Raw genomic sequence first — 19,104 nt, 5'->3', positions numbered from 1 at the left:
TGGGTCAGCGGTGACAAAATATGTATACAAGTGTCTGTAGTGTTCTCTCAAGTACATGTAAGTGATGTAAACAGTAATATTTCTGTGCTAGTACTGCATTTTCTTAAAACTGAGTTCAATTTGAAGCTGATTTCGCCTCAGATTAGATCTTCTTCCGAAGTCTCATTCCAAAATGCAATAATACGCAGAAACTATATACTTGTTTTTAAATTTCCTAAAAAATCTTTTTGGCTTTTTTTTTTTTTTTTTTTTTAGCCATGATGTGCGTGGCGCATATCCATTTGAGTAAGCAGCAGCAGAGAGTAACACTGCTGGAAGGAAACCTGCTGTAGTTCATTTCACAGCTTGATGCTGCTAGGTATACCTGAGGCTAACAAATGGCAAACAAACTAAAAATGCATGTGTTTAATGTTACTGAAGTTGAACAATTAAATTTCACCTTGCTTTCAAGGTAAAATCCATCAGGGATTTGGAAGGTCCCTGTTAATGGGGGCAAATAAAGACTAGTCTGCTGTGTCTGTGGAAGGTTGGAGGTTGGATACCGAGTGGTCAGGAACAGGGACTCGGAAGCCTTTGTGTACGGAGAAGGAAATTCAGATGAAGCTGAAGGAGACGAGGCTCCAGGGTTTGGAAGACATGAGCAGGAAGGTAGGTAGGCATGTGTGGGATGGATTTTGTGGGGACCTTTGTGATCTGAATGACTATAAATGGTTTTAAAAACACAGAATGTGTTATACAGACAGGAAGTTGCACAGGGTTGGATCCATTTCTGTATTAGATCGTATAATCAACATATGTTTAAAAAGTTATTAAACATACTGTCATCTTTTTCCCCCCTTGCACCTCTGTGAAAATACCTGGATGGTACTGGGTGAAGAATTAATTTAATATAGTGAATATTGCACTCAGATGTAGATTTGTATGTCTTACTGTTGCAAGAATGGGCTCAAAACACAGTTCGCAAGCTGGTTGTGAAAGAGCTTACCTAATGTGCAAGGTCTGGTTTTAAATTGAGGAAGAACATTACTAAAAATTCTGAGTAAACAAAATATTGTGGAGTTGGGGAAGTGTTTTCATGATACTGGATGAGCATCGTATAACATACTCTTTTAGCAAAAGGTAAGGAAAATGTGGAATCTTATTTGCTACTGCGCTGTTGTTTTGTTTTTTTTTCCCCTGAGGTTAAATTTTCCCCATTGATAGAAGAGTAGATTTTGAGTCTTTAGTGAAAATGTATACAGTCTTATGGCACCTGTAATAATTAGTATTCAGTTGATGAGGACACATTATATTACTCCTTTTTGTTAAGGAGGGCAATTTTGATTGTGACAGCCAGTCTGAGAGTTAAAAAACTTACTTCCCAAGGAGCTGAAGACCTGCTTTTTTTAAAAGTTGAATTACACAGCGTCTGATTTGTTGAAGCCGAAAGAGAGGTGCCATCCCATTCTGATTCTTTTTTTTGTTGTTTTATTCTTTGGCAATCAGATTTCACGCCCCTAAACAGATAAGCACTGTCAGACAGTTGTAGCCTTTGTCCTGTTTCTGCAGCAGTGTCCCGTCGGGGACTGTCCAGTTTATTTCATTGTGATCGAGCAGGATCCTACAAATAATGATAACTATTTAAATGTGCTCCCATTTTCCTTAAGTGAGATGTAGTAATTTTGGGGGAAACTTAGGTTTATGTCTTCAGTTTGTAAATTCTCTAGCTAACAGACCCCCTTTGCGATTTGCGTGCAGGTGTGTTTAGCATCTACCCCAAGCAGGGTGAAGGTGTTTTCTTTCTTACCTGACTAGCTTAGTAGTAATGAATACTGAACTGGGCATCAGGGCGAGGTTATTGGTGACAGCGAAAACTGGAAATTAGATTTATTGGGTTTTTTTTGTTCTTTTATCTGCCATGCTCTTTCAGAAGGTGCTTTTAGCTAAAGGTGCAGATGCTGGTTTTATGACTACAACTCGTGATACCCAGGTCCAGGCATGGAAAGAACATGGGACTGAAGGTTGGTGTTCACCATGCCAAAAATGGTGAGACCAGGCTGAAGAAGCCTCAAAATGTTACAGGTGAATACAGATCTGTTTGTCTGTTCTGCAATCCAAGGGCAGTATCTGACTTTAAATCCAGTTTTGTTGTGTTTATGGAGAGGAAGAGGAGTAGTAGACATAAATTGTTAAAGGTCTGTTGTTTTTTAGAACAGTCAAAAAATGAGGATTTTTGGTTGCTTCTTGCTTCCCCTCCTTTATTTAACAAGACTGCAGGAGCTTTGGCATTGGTGAGTTGACTTAGTCTTCTGTAAAAGGTTTAAAAAAAGAAAAGGGAGGGTGGAAAGCTCTGTGTGTGTGTGTGTGTGTGTCCATTCCAGTAACATCAGGTTCTGAGCAAATAAACAGTAGGTTTCAATTGTCTGCTGCTAATTATCACCCAAATTTGATTTGCACACTCTTCAAAGGGTCTCATATCTTTCCATTTAGTTATTTGTTTCAGTGTGATGAATCTTTAATTCAAACCAAACGTGGGTCAATTTCCAACTGGAAAAAAAAATGTGAGGAATGTGTTTATCCGCGGTCATATCAGTGTCGCTCTTTAGTTTTCTATATGTGGTGGTTTGTGGCCTCGGTGGGGAGGTGAATTTGTGTCAGTCTGTGAATTGGCTTTGCCTGCAGGTATGTGAAGGGTTTGGTGAGTTGTAGAAGGGCTTAAATAATTGTGCTTAATGGATGGTTTTGGTGGGCCTGGAGTAATGAGGGGAAGTTTGAAAGTTAAACAGATGTAATCAAATCTCTATGTGACTACATTTTCCCCTCCCTGAGATATTATTTCCCTTATGCAACATCGGGTCAGTTGGTCCTTTACATGCACATTTTTTCTACTCCAGTAATTATCGTTTTAATCTTTATAGGCAGGCTGTTTGCTCCTCTGTAGTGATGCACCCTACAGTCTCTGAGGGCATTGAAATAATGGGCGCATGCCTTTCCTCTACCAAAAGCATGAACTGCAAACTGTAGGCCTATAGTGAGAAAACAGGGCAAATAAAGAAACGTCTCATGCAGTGATTGACTAAGTAGATGTTGAGCACTGTCTTAGAAATGTTGCAGTGAGTGCTGTGTCATCTGGATATTGTCCTGGGCAATTGGCTGTAGGTGACCCTGCTTGAGCAGGGGCATTGGACAAGATGACCTCCAGCGGTCCCTTCCAACCTCAACCATTCTGTGCCAGTAATATTCAGCAGAAATTGTGAAGAAAGGGTATTAAGGCATGCAGTACTAAATGTAGCTGGTTTCACCGACTGCAGCTTTGAATTGCACCTTTTGGGTCACACAGGTGATGGCTGTATTGAAAAATATATTGGTTTCAGTTCTTCCTGAATAGAGTGCAAGAATGAATATAATATATTGTCAGAAACTTTTTAAAAGATTGTTACCAGTCAAATGCTTAGTATTTTAGAAAGAAACAGAATTATAGGTTCCTCTATCGCTATTTATCCTGCTTAAGGGAGCATATTTTTAATTTTTATGCTCTCATAGATCAAGTGCTGAGAACATGCCCTGTGCACGTTGTCATACAGTGCATTCGTGTGCTTACACACACTCACCACACTGACCTTTTGGATCTGCAATTACCCATGGCTGTCAGCTTTTTAATTACATGACTGCCTGTGCGCAGGGCAGCACAGGTACCTTGTGCTGCAGTCAGGTCTATCTCAAGGCTTGCCTGCATGCTGTGTAAGAATTACACCAAGCCTAATGAGGCCAAAGGCTCATCTGAACAGCGTCTGTCGCCTGGGTAAGAGCCTGTCCCCTAGCAGAACGCCTAGCATCAATTCCCACTTCCTCAGCTTCCTCCAAGAGCCAAGTTTCCTCTTCCAGCTGACTGCTGGGGGGGGAGCACCCATCTCCCAGTCCCTGGGTACTCCCAGTACCAGTCCTTGTGAAGCCAGAATAGCAACTGGCAGGAGAGTTGATGTCATCTTTAGCAGAGTTGGCTCTTGAGTATTTAGCGAGTGCCACAGCTACTGATGCTTTGTTGGGCAATCTGCTGCAGGCTGCTATACGCCGCTATATGCTGTAGCTCCTGGCAGTCGTTCATAAAGCATTCACTGCATGGGGTGAATGCTCTTCCTTCTAACAGACCTTGCCCGTTTTCACTGTTACACATACTCAATGTCCATCCTCATCCACAGTCGCTGCCTGCTTTCCAGCCTGTTACCCACTGCAGCTGCCGGCTTCCTCCTTGGGAGCAGTCAGGGTCTCCTCCTTCAGCCCACGGTGAGAGCAGCGCTGGCAGCTGCTTGCCCAGTGCACATGGCAGACTTTGAAGGTCCTTGTTCAGGCATTTGAGCCTCTGCTTTTCCTGTGCCTGGAAATCAGTCTTTGTGATAAAAAAATTATTATTTATTTAGTGCCTTTGTGCTGTAGTGGATGCAGCCAAAGCACAGCCTGCCATCCAGCTGGCTAGGCACTTGGCAGCCGCAGCAGGGAAAAGGGTAAATCCAATCACGGAACTGCCGCCTGGAACGGTGGTAGCGACATCGTTAGCCAGCCCTGGTAATTGCTAACAGCCATTCACAGCTGCATGGAGTTTTGGTACAGATTCTTGCAGAAAACTGTATCCGAGACCGTGCGCTCCTGTTTCCTCTCCTGCGTGTAGGAACGTATGGCCCTGCCAGGCTCAGGGTGCTGCAAACTGGCGCCGCGTGGCACCGGCCACGTGCTGATGTTGTGGCTGCCGAGGTGGTTGGGGTGCCTGGCTGTGCTGCGCCTGATGCAGGGGTCTGGCCTCCCTTCCCCTCAGCCAGGTGAGTGCCTTTCTGCTTACATCCCTTCTGCCTCTGGGTAACATGTTTTTAGGAGTCCTTGTTTTTTTGTTTTGTTTTGGTTTGGTTTTATTTTCCCAAGAGAAGAAGGTGCTGGGGGCAGGTAAACACTCAAATCTGGGTAAAAGCTAATATTTACTCTGCAGACCCTTTTTTTTCCCCTGCATTTTGACTACTTTTCAGAAAGAAATAGCAGGTACAGGTTCTGTAAGCAGACAGACACAATAGTACTGCAAAGTGTGAATTTCTCCCAGCTGTCTTAATGGAGTGTTGATTTTAAAACCTAATTTCACTGCTGCTTGCCATGCAATTAACACCCAGTTATTACATTTGGTTAGTTCAGCTGAGTGGTACCACACTTTGTGTCAGGGTGGGTGTCAATATGGACACTTGAATCAAAACATCCGTTTGAAGATAAGTGACTAGTCAAAGAGCAAACGAGCGCTGAGGCTGTGGAAGCAGGAATGAGCCAGGAAAACCTGGTAATATTGTAGCTCTATTAAAATTAATTTGAATAAAACGTTAATTTCCGTTTGCTAAAGAAAACAAACAAACAAAAAACCCCAAAAACACAGCAAAGAGAGTTAAGAAAAAAAACCCAAACAAACCCAAACAAGCAAACCAAAAAATACAGCAAAGAGAGCTAAAAGACAGGAAATTAAAAAAGTGTTTCCATGGGTTTACAAAGTTATCAAATAAAAGGGAACCAGACCAAACAGCAGCTGCTGCAGAGGTGAATCAGGTACCTCCATGTAAACTTGAAATACAGGAGGACAGGACAGCTAATGAGACAAAGGTAAGCATCAAGTGAGGTCAAACCCTTTTTATTAAGAATGTAACTCTTCCAGAATGGTAACAGAATAGTAGCTACTGTCTTGTGCAACAGCAACGGGATTTACTCGTACAAGGTTTTGAAACCTGGAGCGCAGCGAGGTGAAAAAGCCCACCCTGACGGAGGATGCTCTGCGCTTGTTAATGAGAAAACAATTTGTAAAAGTTAATACTTTCGGGGTAGCCTAAGATCTAACCGTTCTTCCCAGCAGCGATCTCCTAAGCTGCTTCTCTGGATCTCCTGTGGATGCAGCGACGGCCCGCGCTGGTAAGACAAAACCAGCGGTTCTGGCCGCTCGGGATGGATCCGGTAGGACAGGAACCGAGTCCCAAACCTGCTGGAGCTTTCCGGGCAGGGGAAAGATACTTACTCAGGGTGTAAAATGTCCGTATATTGTCAATTCCCGGGCGGCCGCGGTTTGCCCCTCACTTTCGCGACTCTCCACGAGGTGGAGGAAGCGGCTCGTGCTCCGGCGCGTGCGGGGGGCGCGGGGCTCGGCCCGGTGCGGGGGCGGCCTCGGGGGGCTCCGGGATCCGCCGGGGCTGGCTCCGGGAGACCGCTCCGGGATCCGCCGGGGCTGGCTCCAGGATCCGCCGGGGCTGGCTCCGGGAGACCGCTCCGGGATCCGCCGGGGCTGGCTCCGGGAGCGGCCGCTGCGATCCCGGCGGCGGGTCGGCTCCCAGAGCTCAGCATCCCTGCGGAGCTGCGGCTCTTTATGAACGAGGTACGAGCAGGAGAAATAACAGCAGTGTCTGTGGTTAAAATCCTGCAGCTTCTCCGAGGTGTATGCTAAGGGCCCGGGTTGGTGAGCGGGTTTTGTTGGCTGCGGTGGGGTTTGGGAGAACCCACCTTGCCCCATTAGCCCCAGCTTTCCAGTGCCTCAGTCCTGGCTTTTCAGTCTTTGCAGCAACTAAAAATCAAACCCCGTGTAATTTGTGATTTCCTTTCCTTGTCTCAAACCCCGCTTGATTTTTATGTTTGCCTGTGATGAAACAGGTCAGCCCAAAATAGAAAATACTGGTTAGTTTTAAAATTCAATTTAGTTAATACCTGTTGGAAAAAAGATCTGCTAATACCTGTGTGTGCATGACGTGGCACCGCTTCTGTTTCAGCATCTTGGGGCAGGTCATGTGGGTTATTTCTCAAGGTGCTGAAGTGTGTTTGCAGTGATACTGAGGATGTTTCCGAGTTGCACAGGGCTAACTCGATTGTATCAAGATGAAAAGTCATTGGAATGGGATATTATTAAGGTAATTTATAAGAAGTGAACTCGGGAGTAGAACTGAAAATGGAAATAGTACATTGCTTGGAAAGGAGTCTTGAGGAGCCGTTACATTCTTGATACATAATCCTCTATGCCTATAGCATTCTTGCAGAAGTTTGTGTAATGGTGTAGTTATGGTCTTGCACAAAGGGTTGTTTTCCTTCCCTTTAGCCCAAACATTTTCTGAGCTGCTTGTTTCTGTGTTCCCACAAGCATCGTGTTGCCATAAATGAAGCATCTGTGAGCTTCAGTGTGAGGTTAGAAAGAAGCGGGAGATGGGGGGGGTGCAGACTTGATGAATGGTGTTGCCGTCAGTGAAAATGTTCATAAACAATTGAATTTAGTAGCTCAAACTGGGACCAATACCCTGATACAGGAAGATCTGTGTCTTGGTTTGCAACAGAATTTTTTTCCAGTGTAATTCATTATCTTGATTGTTGGTTCCCTTCTTCATAAAGATGCTATCATTTCTACTATTTCTAAAAAACTTATCAGGCCTTCTTTTATTTGCTGGTGGCTCAGGCTGACTGAAGAAAAAAAAATATCTTTAAAACATGTGGTGAAGTGAAAAATGCACTGAAATTTCACTTCAGTGCTCTGGCCAAATCTGTCTTGTGGGAGTTGCTACTCCAGCCTGCTCTGTGCTGGAGAGCCATTTCTCTCATCTTCACCTGTGCTGCAGAGTTGTGCTTCCTCTTATGCCGAGGCCAAACACATCCTGAGAAAAAAACGGCTTTGTTTGCCAAACATGCAGCTGATGACACATGTATTTATGCTCCCTGGCAAACTAAGTTAAACAAACAGGGACTAAGCTGGGCAGACGTTATAGGAGGTAATACCTCATTTTAACTCAGCTGTGAGCAGTTCATTCTCCTTTCCAATTATGGCATCCCTATGCATCACTTCCCCAAGAGAGGAGTATTCTGGGGGGAAAAAAAATTACAGCACGTAAAGTCTTGAAAGAGCAGTAACTGTGCAGTGGGGGACAGTAGCTGGAATGAAGGGTCTGAGCACATGTACATCTGTCTCGTTTTGTTAAAAGCATGGTTGTTTCTACCTCAGATATTAAACTGTTAAATTAATTCCTGAAAACTCAGTCTCTCGGTTCACAGTGTGCCTGAATTCAAGCCGCTAACATCAGGTTCTGAGCAAATAAACAGTAGGTTTCAATTGTCTGCTGCTAATTATCACCCAAATTTGATTTGCACGCTCTTCAAAGGGTCTCATATCTTTCCATTTAGTTATTTGTTTCAGTGTGATGAATCTTTAATTCAAACCAAACGTGGGTCAATTTCCAACTGGAAAAAAAAATGTGAGGAATGTGTTTATCCGCGGTCATATCAGTGTCGCTCTTTAGTTTTCTATATGTGGTGGTTTGTGGCCTCGGTGGGGAGGTGAATTTGTGTCAGTCTGTGAATTGGCTTTGCCTGCAGGTATGTGAAGGGTTTGGTGAGTTGTAGAAGGGCTTAAATAATTGTGCTTAATGGGATGGTTCTGGTGGGCTTTAGGGTAAGGAGTACAAGTCCTGAAGTCACACAGACACAGAAAAATCTTGCTAGACTTCAATTCCCATCCTACCTATAAAAAGATGTCTGTGCTAGGATGAAATGGAGAGGTAGGATAACACAATCTAGACTTTTTTTTTTTTTCCTACTGCATTGAATCTCAACTTAAAAAATGTGCATATTGGATTTTACACAGGCTGCTTGGTTGGCACCGTGACCCTCTGCCACGTGCACAGCCATAAAATTTCAGTCACAGAACTGAAGGAATTGTGGAGGGGTTTTTTTTTTTGGTTTTTTTTTTTAAATAAACTGAAAGCACCAAATGCAAACGAGGGTTAAAGCAACAAAAAAAATGTCATTGTAATAAATACCACATGCGATCACGATTTACGAAGCAGACAATAAAGACTAATTTATAAAGAGAAATCCTTATATTCTCTTTCATGTGGCTGAAGGCAGCATCATTTCTGGCTGTCTTTACTGGAGATTTATTCAAAGATTTAACACCCTCTTCTGTTTTTCTTCTCCTGGAAGCCTGGAGGAGGATACTTCATTAACTTGCTATTCTTTAGATTCATGTCTGACCTCTGTTTTCTTTTAATGTGGAGGTAGTTGGTAGGAGGTTTAGATTTTTTCCTTCAAAGAATACTTTCAAAAGATTTCTGTAATATGGTGTAGCATTTCCTACATGTATTTATTTTTTTATAGCGACTGGAGTAAATGGACCTTATTTTAGGTAAGCCTGTGAATACTGGAAAACCCCTCCTCAAATTCTGTATGTTGTCTTTTGATACTTTCAGGATTGGTTATTTAGCATCTCAGCAAAAGAAGAACCTCTTTTGGTTTGGTGCCCAAACAGTCAGCTAAGTCTGAACTGGTGACCTAATGTAAAAACTTTTGCTGCTGTCAGTGGAAGAAAGATTTGAACTCTGTGGCAAGTATTTCTTACACTTCACTGTTTTGGTCTTCTGTCAGTCACAATTAAAATCAAGGTCCTTCTGAAGTAGAGCTGTAATTACAAAATTAATATCATGTGCTTTTTTACTGTGGCTGTATCTATAAGATGCATCTCAACAGGGTTTGATACAGTGAATTCTTCTTCGCCAGATGGAAACTTTTCTGTTTGTCTGCATCGGTGTTTCTGGGTTCCAGTGCTATGTGACTGGCTAGTGTCCATTGTATTTTTACAGTTTATTTTCTGTCCTACCACATCCAATCCAAGTAGTTGTATGTTTTCTTCCTACAATGGAAGCAGAGTATGTGCTGGTAGAATTGGTATAGCATACAAGACACATTAGGATGTGTAAAAGTTTTACGTTTGGATTGTCTCAATATTTCTTGACAAAGGTGGGGGATCTTACTTATTTAACAAAACCAAAAGTAATAATAGACATTGGGACAAGTACTTGCCGGTCATGATAGGAGTGGGATAAATCTTCAGGCAGGGGTGTTCAGATTCATAAATGTATTTCATGCAGATTCTGTGGGTGTTTTGTAAGGTTTGGTTGTGATGTAGTAGGCACTCTTCTTTCCTAGTATCTGTGGCTAGTCTGCTTAGGTGATGAACAGCATCATGAAAAAGACTTTGCCCTTCTATATTCTCAGGGCCTTCAGATAATTTCTAAAATTATTTGCCTCTGTTAGAGTAAAGCCCTAAAGGAATGGTTACCTCTGTGCAGAGGTTCTGACAGTGGGTGATGGTGGGCTCTGTTAAGTTCTTCAATGATTTAGCCGTAATCTTCATAATACTTGGAGATCCCTTAAAAAGGTGAATGCTCAGATTTTACTGACGGAACTTCTGTCTACAGGTTAGCTGCCTGGAGCTATATTGTACCATATAAAGCACAATACCCTTGCTAAAATACCTTGGAATCATGCTGTTGTGTGGGAGGGTCTCTGTTCCCATTCTTCTTCCACCAAAGACTCCGAGCTGAGACTCTGGGAACCTGTGAATGTGATGGGTACTCTTTGAAATCACCAGTTCTGAATGAACGCACGGGCTTTCTCTTGAGCTGTCACATAGTGGTAACTGGCATCCTTCAGGATTTGCATTGCGTGTGCTTGTTTCACGGTTCTCTGTAGTCTAGAATTTCCCTTTGAATTTTTGAATTGAAAATTCAGAGAAAAAAGGGCTTGAAGATGGGCTCCAACTTGTGTAACCTCCCAGCTAAGAGAAAAAACACAGAAGAACACCCTAACCATGCAATTTTCTGACATTCGGATCGCCTCCTTGTATCCGTCTCTAAGTGCAACCATCCCTGTGAAGGATTCCGAACTGTGCAGGATTCTGGCCCTTCATTTTCCTTCCCTTTAAGAGGAGGAGAGTGACCTGAAGTTCTCTTCTAGCTAAGTAGCACAAAGTAAATGGATTTTAAAGTAGAGATACATTTTTGAAGATATTTTTACTTTAGATTCTTTTGCTTCAGAAACAAGGTGTTTGGTTTTTTTGTTTTTTTTTTTTTTTCCTCCAAGGTACCAGGCTGCTTGAATTTCCCTTATTGCTTGCTGTTCGTCGTATCATGGAGGAGGAAGCTTTCCCACTCCATAATCTTTGCTCAATGTTTCTGTCAGTCCTACTTCTGTGATTCCTTTCTTTTAGAAAGCTTTTTAACAAAGTGGTCTTTAGACGTCTAGTTTTTTAGCCAGCTTTGTTACTTGGGCCAGGAGCCTTATGTTGTTGACTCATCGCTTATGAAGAAGATACTTAACTGCAAAAACCCTGATGCATTCTTGGTAACTCAACCCATAGCCTCGTATTTACATAGATCAGTTCAACCGTAGAGGGAGTTCTTACAGTTTTCCAAACTGGAAAAGAAACTAAAATAATACTTTGTGTATCTAGTAGCTTTAGTTAATTGACTAGTTTGGTCTAGAATAGTTTGCATCCCTACTGTATATTATTGCTCATAAATTGGTAACACAGACAGTCTGTGTGTCCCCAGCTTTGTGCTGGACATTTGTACCTGGACTATCTGAGACTCAAATTGCCTTTACGTGTGTAGGAATCTACAGTGTTTGTTTATTTCTGCTTTTGGTCCAGCAAGTCTATTAGAGCAAACTGGAGTATTCCTTTAGATTCTTCTCCAGTCCTAATGTAATTTGAATTCTTTATCTAATTGCAGTCAGAACGTAAGTATCAAAAGAAGAAATGTGGAGAAAATCAGCTCATCTATCCATGATTTTAAATAGATTTTCCAACAGATTTTGGTACAGCTCAGTCCTGAATTGAGAATGGGAGAAATTAACTGACCTCCACAAACCTTCAGAGGGGCATGGCAGAAGTAAGTTCTGTGGAGAACAAAGACAGACATTTTATTTCTCCAGTATATCCTGGCTAATCTTCACACCTAAGAAATTTTGGGACTGATGTGACACACCCCGCCCCCCCCCCCCCCCCCCCCCCCCCCCGCTGCTTTCACGCCTAGGTAACTATTAATTTCACCAGGGTGAGGTCAAGAAATTCTTGAAGCACAGAGCAGGTCCGTAACCAAATGTTTATAAGGGCTCCAAGTTTAGTGGTGTCCAGGGCATAAAAACACTTTGAGAAGTCTTTGATAAAATATTCATGTCTTTCCCCCCCTAAGCTGCTATTAAGAAAAGTGGGCTTTTTCTGCCTGATGGAGAAACCTGGTCACAGTTATCCATGCCTTTGACACCTTGACACTGTATTATGTTATTGCCACACTCTCCATACAGGGCTGTGGGCTGAGACCCTTGGAAACTGGAGCCGGTGCACAATGTGAAGCTTCATGCCAAGAACACTTCAGATCAGCTCTGCTGGTTGTTAATAAGTTCCTGGGCAGAATTCAAGGTGTTAGTTGGACCCAAAAGGTTACCCAGGAGGCTGCTTCCCTTCCTGCAGCGCAGCACTTGCAACTGGGATCAGCCAGAGATACTTGACCTCAGCTTTGGAATTCACTTCCCAAATCCATCCACCTGGGCTGGGGTCTGTCAAAAGTTAGTGTGTGCTGTAAGCTCAGCTTGTCTGCCAGATGACTTGGTAGGGATGGTATGAGATACTGATACTGCTTTATGCTGGTGGTGGTGTGTAATTTTACTTACTGGTGAGTGTTGTTTGGTTTTTTTTCTTTCTTTTACCTTCCTTTTTACCCTAGAAAGAACAGTTCATTGTTTTTGAAATGATAGTATAACTACAGTTTGTACCTGCAATCATGTGGCTGGAGCTGAGGCATTGCCAACTGCATTTTAATTAATTACATTTGCGATTCTGTTGAAATCAATGGGAGTGTATGACTCATTCCCTGGTACTAGGATTTATTCCTCTGAGCAAAACTTTTGAGATCAGATAAGAATCAATAAAGAAGTTCTATGTAAAGATGGATGAGATCAGAAAACCCTTCTTACTTAACCCTTAAAGACTTCTCTTTAAGACAGATCAGTGACGTGCGTTATAAAGCCAAAATGTCAGTTGGAGAAAACAAAGCAAGGGCAAGTGATAGTAGAAGGGGAGGCAAAATCCATGTTGATGTTTGTCATGCATGTTTGTCATTCTCAGCTCATTAAATGAGGTGCAGAAGAGGGGAAGCTGCAAAAAGATGGGATGCGCTTGACCTTGATTTCTGATGGAGAGAGGTAGTAGATGCAGTTACAGTTCTGTAGCACAGAGCACGCAGCTTGTAAGCTGAGCAGACTCGTGCTCAGCACAGATGTGAGGTGCTGTGCCGTGATCTCACAGGGCGCATCAAGGAAATTAAAGCTGGAAAGCCAAACCTGGGAGATTTGGCCATCTAAGTAATCATGCGTGGCTGTGGTGTGCCCTTTGAGAAAAAGTGCCTGCAAAAATATTTTTAGGTTTGTAGTAGTGTAGTCTATAAACAGGTAGAAATGGTGGCAAATGAATTTATTGTGTTTACCACTGGAAACAACAATACAAACAACAATACATAGCTATTTTGAATGGGACACCCAGGAGAAGTCCAACGACCTGATTCAGGAAAGATCTGTTGCTTCTCCATTTGTTTCGCCTCGAGCTGTCAGGAAAGGGAGAATAAGACGTTAGAAAGCTGAGGGTATGTATAAATCCCTGGGCTGGAGCGTTTTATTTGCCGGTGGCTCATCCCTAATATTGTTTGGCTATAGACCAAAGTTCCTATCTGATAAGACAGGATGTAAAACTGTGAGTAATTCATCCACCAAACAGCACAAGCCAGATTTTTCTGGGTTTGCGTGTATAAACAATCTGTCCCTGCATTTTTATTCCCATCTGTTTAGACAGATCCCAAATTTAGGTGTTGCTCTATGTGGTCATCCACAGGAGAGAGGCACTGCACCCCCAGTGAACTCCATGGGCCTCCCACCCACAGACCCCCGAAAGCACCAGGTCCCAGTGCAGCACATTCCTTCAATATGTCAGATGCTTGATCAGCCCAAACTTAATCTTTTTCTGCTTTCAGCCTCCCAGCTACGGGGATATAGCTGTTTCAGGCAACCTGTAAAACTGCCTCTCCTTAAAGCCCTTACGTAGTCACACAGTGAACAAGCCCCACACATCTGTCATGACAAAAAGCTTTTCTTCAGAAGTAGAGCCACCCCTATGTACTCATAATTTTTCTAAACGGTGTGTTCATTGCCAGTAAAGAACTTTTTTCCCCTAGGAAAATGCATGTCCCAGCTCTAATAAGTTTATTTGTAAGTCTGATTGACATATGATGGGACAAAGTTAGAGTGACAGTGAGTGTTACATTGATGTGAAATTTTACACCATATCTGGACATAGTATATACTTGGTTTATGATCCAGCTGGGCATGCTTGTTAGTTATTGTTGAGGTCAATCAAAGTGTAATTGTAACATAGGGAAAGACGGTCCCAGGGCTACAAAGATTTGTTTCCAACAGCTGCTATTCATTATTCATTAAACTCTACCTTCTGGTTTTGAAATTAATAACCCTTGGCCTTCTAACAAGGCATCAGACTTTAAGAATATAGATGTAAAAATCAAAGATGCGCTAGTTTCATCCCCAAATAAGTGAGAGCACAAAGCACTTTAGCTAGCAATCGTAGTTGGCTGCAGCACTTGGTATTTCTGCTTGTGGAAAACCAGATGTGAGTTAATTAACCTGAAATTTACAGAGGCACTGTATGCTGGATGTGAGAGAACTGACTGGCGTACAATAAACCCCAGACTTATGGAAGTCAGGGGGAACACTCAAAACTTCAGTGAAATAAAATCTCATAAAAATTAAGGCGAAGTACAGTATCACAAGTCTACAATGGGGGAATATCAGATTAAATAGAGTTTATACAGATTGGCACTTGCACACCAGCGGTGTTCCAACATCCATTTGCCATTGTTTGTCCAAAGTATAGCACAGGCTTTGGCTCGGGACAATGGCGGAAGGAGGCACGTGATGTTTCTGTCCCACGAATCCCATTCCTGTGTCCCCATGAACGTCGCTGCACTGAGATGGCACACAGGAAAGGTCCCGGGACAGCTTCGGAGCGTGGCTGGGGACAGGGACTGCTCGGCTGCTGAGTGCCATCTCTGAAGCCCTGCCGAGCTTCTGTGAGGCTTCATTTGTTGCTGCTGAAGAGCAGCTGCAGGAGGAGCTGGGTACCGCCGGTGCAGTCCGGCTGAGCTTGTTTGACAAACAGTGGTGTTTTGGGAGTGTTCTCTGTAGCTGGGCGAGAGATGTGTTTTTTGATTCCGTAAACCACAGAAAGAAAACAGTGATATCTGTGAGTAATCTGCTTGAATGAAAGCTGTAATTTTTGAATTGCAATGTTAGTTGTCGTGTCCACTGCAAATTTCTAAACTCTGCAGCAGTTAGTGACTACCGCTTCAACTGGTCTCAGAACAAAGCAGCCAAGCATATGGCCATCATTGTTATTATGGGATTAAAAGTAAAGTTATGTAATTAGCTTCAAGAAAACTTCATGGCAGGCATATAGCATATATCTATATATTTGTAAAGAAAAAAAATTATATATTTACCTTTTTCGATAGATATAAATCAGCCTCTCAGCAGTGTAAGTTCCGGTGTGGGACCCAGCGCTCTAAAACCGATCTAATGAGGGTGAGGGGAAGACGTTCTCTTTGAATTCTACACTACCAAACCTCCACTGGAATAGATAAAAATTTTCTGGAGTTCATGACTAGACAACACCATCTTTGTTGAGATTTCTACTGTTGTGAGATGCCCACCTGCTTGAAGGGCAGTCCCCTTTCACCGCAACATTCTACCTGTACATTGGTGGTGGGTGACGGTGGTAGGACTCATTACTCCCTCAGAGATATCCTGCCTTCCAGATGTCTTGCACACCATCACTGAGTAGTGGAATTTTAAACCCTGTGTATAGGAACAGGCCCTATGTTTCTTTTTCCAAAACACTGAAATATTCCGTATTGGCAAGAAACAAACTTGTGATGCTTACCATTGCCCTTCAACAGTTATTACAAGTTTTAACAAATTCTAATAGCAAGCACCTCAAATTGTGCTGATGTTTCTTCTTGAGTTTTACATCAAAATCTGTGAAAAACTTTTTTCAGTTGACTTCAGAGGATGCTGCTTCCAGCCCAGGCAGGTGCAGGCACGTTTTTGCCATTTCCTTGCTTTGTATTAGCCCTTTGTGATGACACTGTGGCTCAGACTTCAGGGTAGTGTTCTGAGGCTGGGTGTCTGAGGGCAGGCCGTCTGTGGAAAATATGATTACACTAAGTGTGAGGCATGATCATAAGACCAGTAACTATAATAGTATATCATAAAGTGAATTAAAATTGGTCCAAGAGTGTTAACACAGCCATCTCTCTCCCCTCTGAATCAGCCTCTCATATCCTTTTCTTTCTTGTGTAAATTCTACTACTTATTCACGTGGGGTGCATTAAACCATCACTAAATGTTACATTTATGACATGTTTTTAAGCAAACATTGGAATATCCATCGCACATGAGCATGTTTCCTCAGCTCTGCCGGCCTTGTTGGGCAGCTTATCTACTGTTCTTCCTAAGTCTGACCTTTCATGTTTAGTTACTTTAAAGACACTAGAAAACCAACTATCTACCCAATTTCCTTGTAGCTTGGGGGTAAGGTTAAAATATCATGTAGCTACCGTATGTTTGACATTATACAGCCACAACTGATAAGCAAATATTTTCTTTTTAAATACACAGTACATTTTGCAAGAGTACATAACAAGTATTCTCATTTTTATTCTTTGTCCTGGAGAAGGCCTGGTGTTGTTAAATATAAAACGTTGCCACTGGTGTTTTTCTTACTAAATCTGTTCACATCAATTGTTTCTGCCTACCCCATATTTCAAAGCAAAATGATGGGGAAAGGTCATATAGATTGCCCTTCTCTTCAGTTCTCAGCTTAAGGGTGTCCTGTTTGTAATTAAGGAACGATTTCTTTTGTGATGGTAGTCAAGAAAATTTTCTTTCTTTCTCTTTCTCTTTTTTTCACATCATATTTGGAAAGGTATGTGGAAGCCAGGGAACAGTTAATGCAATTGGAAGATTTGTTGCTACAGAGGTGATTTGCTTTATTTTTTTGAGAAAATCTGAAACAGCTTCTGTGTTGTGTATTCAAATTTAAATCCATACACTATCAGCAGTGAATTTGGAGGTAAAGGGCTGAATGGGAAGGTTTTGATTGCAAGGCCATCTGGCGTTATTATGAAAAACGTTTTTGAATGCTTAAAAGAAACCTAAACCACATTTGCTCAGTAGGTGCTGACTCCAATGAAATTGAACCATCTTGGTGCAGCTTTGTTTTCTGACTGTTGGAAGGACTGTGGGAAAATCAGCTATTTCTATACTGATGAGGTGGCTGTGGCTGAGAATCATGATTTTAAGGGAAAAAATGTGCAATGGAATGTCTGGCATGTTGAAGTAAAATATTTTAAAATTGTAACTTTTTTTTTAAACTTCTTGTGAGATTCATGCAAGATGTACCTTTTTAGAAGACCAGAGAGAGATAATCAATATGTTGTTGCTCCAGTCTGGTCCTAGAGAGATATGCTGAAGAAAGACAAAACCTATTTGCCGTCACAGAATGGTCCGAAAGCATTTGTGCAGTACAGAGAAATATGCTTCTAGAGAGTACGGAGACTGGTATTACTCGGGTCAATCTCCTGAAGGCTGAGTTTTTAGATTTCTGTGAAACTCAATTTGTTTGCCTGCTTTTCTTAAAGGCTGTGTGCTGTGTTTGCTTACAGGCTTCGCTGCTTGGATGGAACCGAAGGGATTAGCAATGGGATGTAAGGGCTTTTCTATCTAGGTCAGGCAGGATTTAGCACTGACTGAAAATGACACTAGTTGTTTAGTATTCTGGATCAAATGTACAGTGGCCGGATTCATAGCAGTCTGGGTCATCTGAGGTCACAGTGCAGCTCAAGTTGAGAAAACATCACCAAAGCTGAAGCGGCATTTTCAGACTGCTAAGCAGGGAAGAACAGCACCGAATATTCCCACACAAGGTTTCATTCATATATATTCCCTCTTCCTTTTTGAGGCTGAATGCTTTATTCCTAGATGCCACATGTAATGCATTTACAAGCTAGGAAAGCATGCATCAGGCTAGGCATAAATCTGATGAATTGTTTTTAGTTTGAATTCTGGAGTCTGTTGTTGCTACAGAGGTGATTTGCTTTATTTTTTTGAGAAAATCTGAAACAGCTTCTGTGTTGTGTATTCAAATTTAAATTCAGAGCTTTGTCACTGCTCTGAATCAAGAGTCTGTTTCTGAGGTTGTCAGCAGGTTCAAAAGGTCTTCCTTTAGGATTTAGGGGGGAAGATATTTTTTGTCTTTTCATTTTGTGTAAGATTTTTTTTCAACGTAAAAAAAAAATTAGGAATGAAAAGTCTAAATATCCCATTCAACCAATGTGGATATAGAGAGCCCTGATCACTTCAAATTACTTGAATTCACCTTAAACTCAGTGGACTCTTTTCCACAGATGATGCCAGTTGTGGTGAAACAGGTGGCAGGCGGGTTCCTTGGGTTTCCCACCATATGATGCTGGAGCTCCTGCCACAGGCACGGTCTCTCATCCACCCAGTGGGCTGTGATGGGAAAGCAAAGTCAAGCAGGAAAAAAAAGGGAAGGTGGAGTCAACGAAATGCTAATTTTCCTGTTTCTATGTGTGTTCTAATGTGTGTGTTTCTACCCTTCCCTTTCCTTTGCTCAGCAGAGAAGGGAATTGGAAAGAAAAAGGAACCGGTTTCTGCGTTGGCACCAAGGACCCACCTGTGTGGCAGTTTGGTACCTTGTGGAAGGCAGGTGCTGTTTGCCCCTTGCTGCTAAGCTGGGTTACTTGGGTCGTGTGCGTGGGAGAAGACTCAAGCTGCAGTGTGCTGGGTGACAGCAAACAGCCAAAAATCAAATGAATGGGGATTTAAATTTTGTTATCTGACTTCTACGTGCCAAACCGGGGGTATCCACCATGCTTGTTGCTGTAGTATCTGAGCAACTACAATTCATTTCTTTTTTGAAATCGTGGAGCCCCAGTTCAAGGCCTTTGTTTTGTATTGGCAAAGCAGTTCAGCCATGCAAAAATTAGACTTCTAAGTTTCATTTGGCAGAGAAGTATGGGACCTTCTCTGTAACTGAGATCTCTTTCATGTCACGCGACAACAGGCTGCGGTGACTTTGCAGGCGCAGACACGCTGAGCTGTGTTGGTGGAGTGTTTCCTGTTCCAGGCAGAACGAGATGTCGTAAATCTTCATTCTCT

At 42.4% G+C, this 19,104-nt stretch overlaps 1 long non-coding RNA gene across 1 annotated transcript in view; it reads left to right on the top strand.

Annotated features, from left to right (window-relative positions):
• Positions 1–308: 308 nt before the first annotated feature.
• LOC121096296 overlaps positions 309–19,104 on the top strand; it is a 38,253-nt gene continuing 19,457 nt past the window's right edge. Inside the window, exon 1 of the long non-coding RNA XR_005830441.1 lies at positions 309–648. This is a non-coding gene — a long non-coding RNA (uncharacterized LOC121096296). The remainder of the gene's footprint in view (positions 649–19,104) is intronic.

Source organism: Falco naumanni, chromosome 12 (assembly GCF_017639655.2).
Source record: "Falco naumanni isolate bFalNau1 chromosome 12, bFalNau1.pat, whole genome shotgun sequence".
Lineage (NCBI taxonomy): Eukaryota > Metazoa > Chordata > Aves > Falconiformes > Falconidae > Falco > Falco naumanni.
The sequence above is the reverse complement of the archived record's forward strand: the minus strand, read 5'-3'. Positions and strand labels throughout refer to the sequence as shown.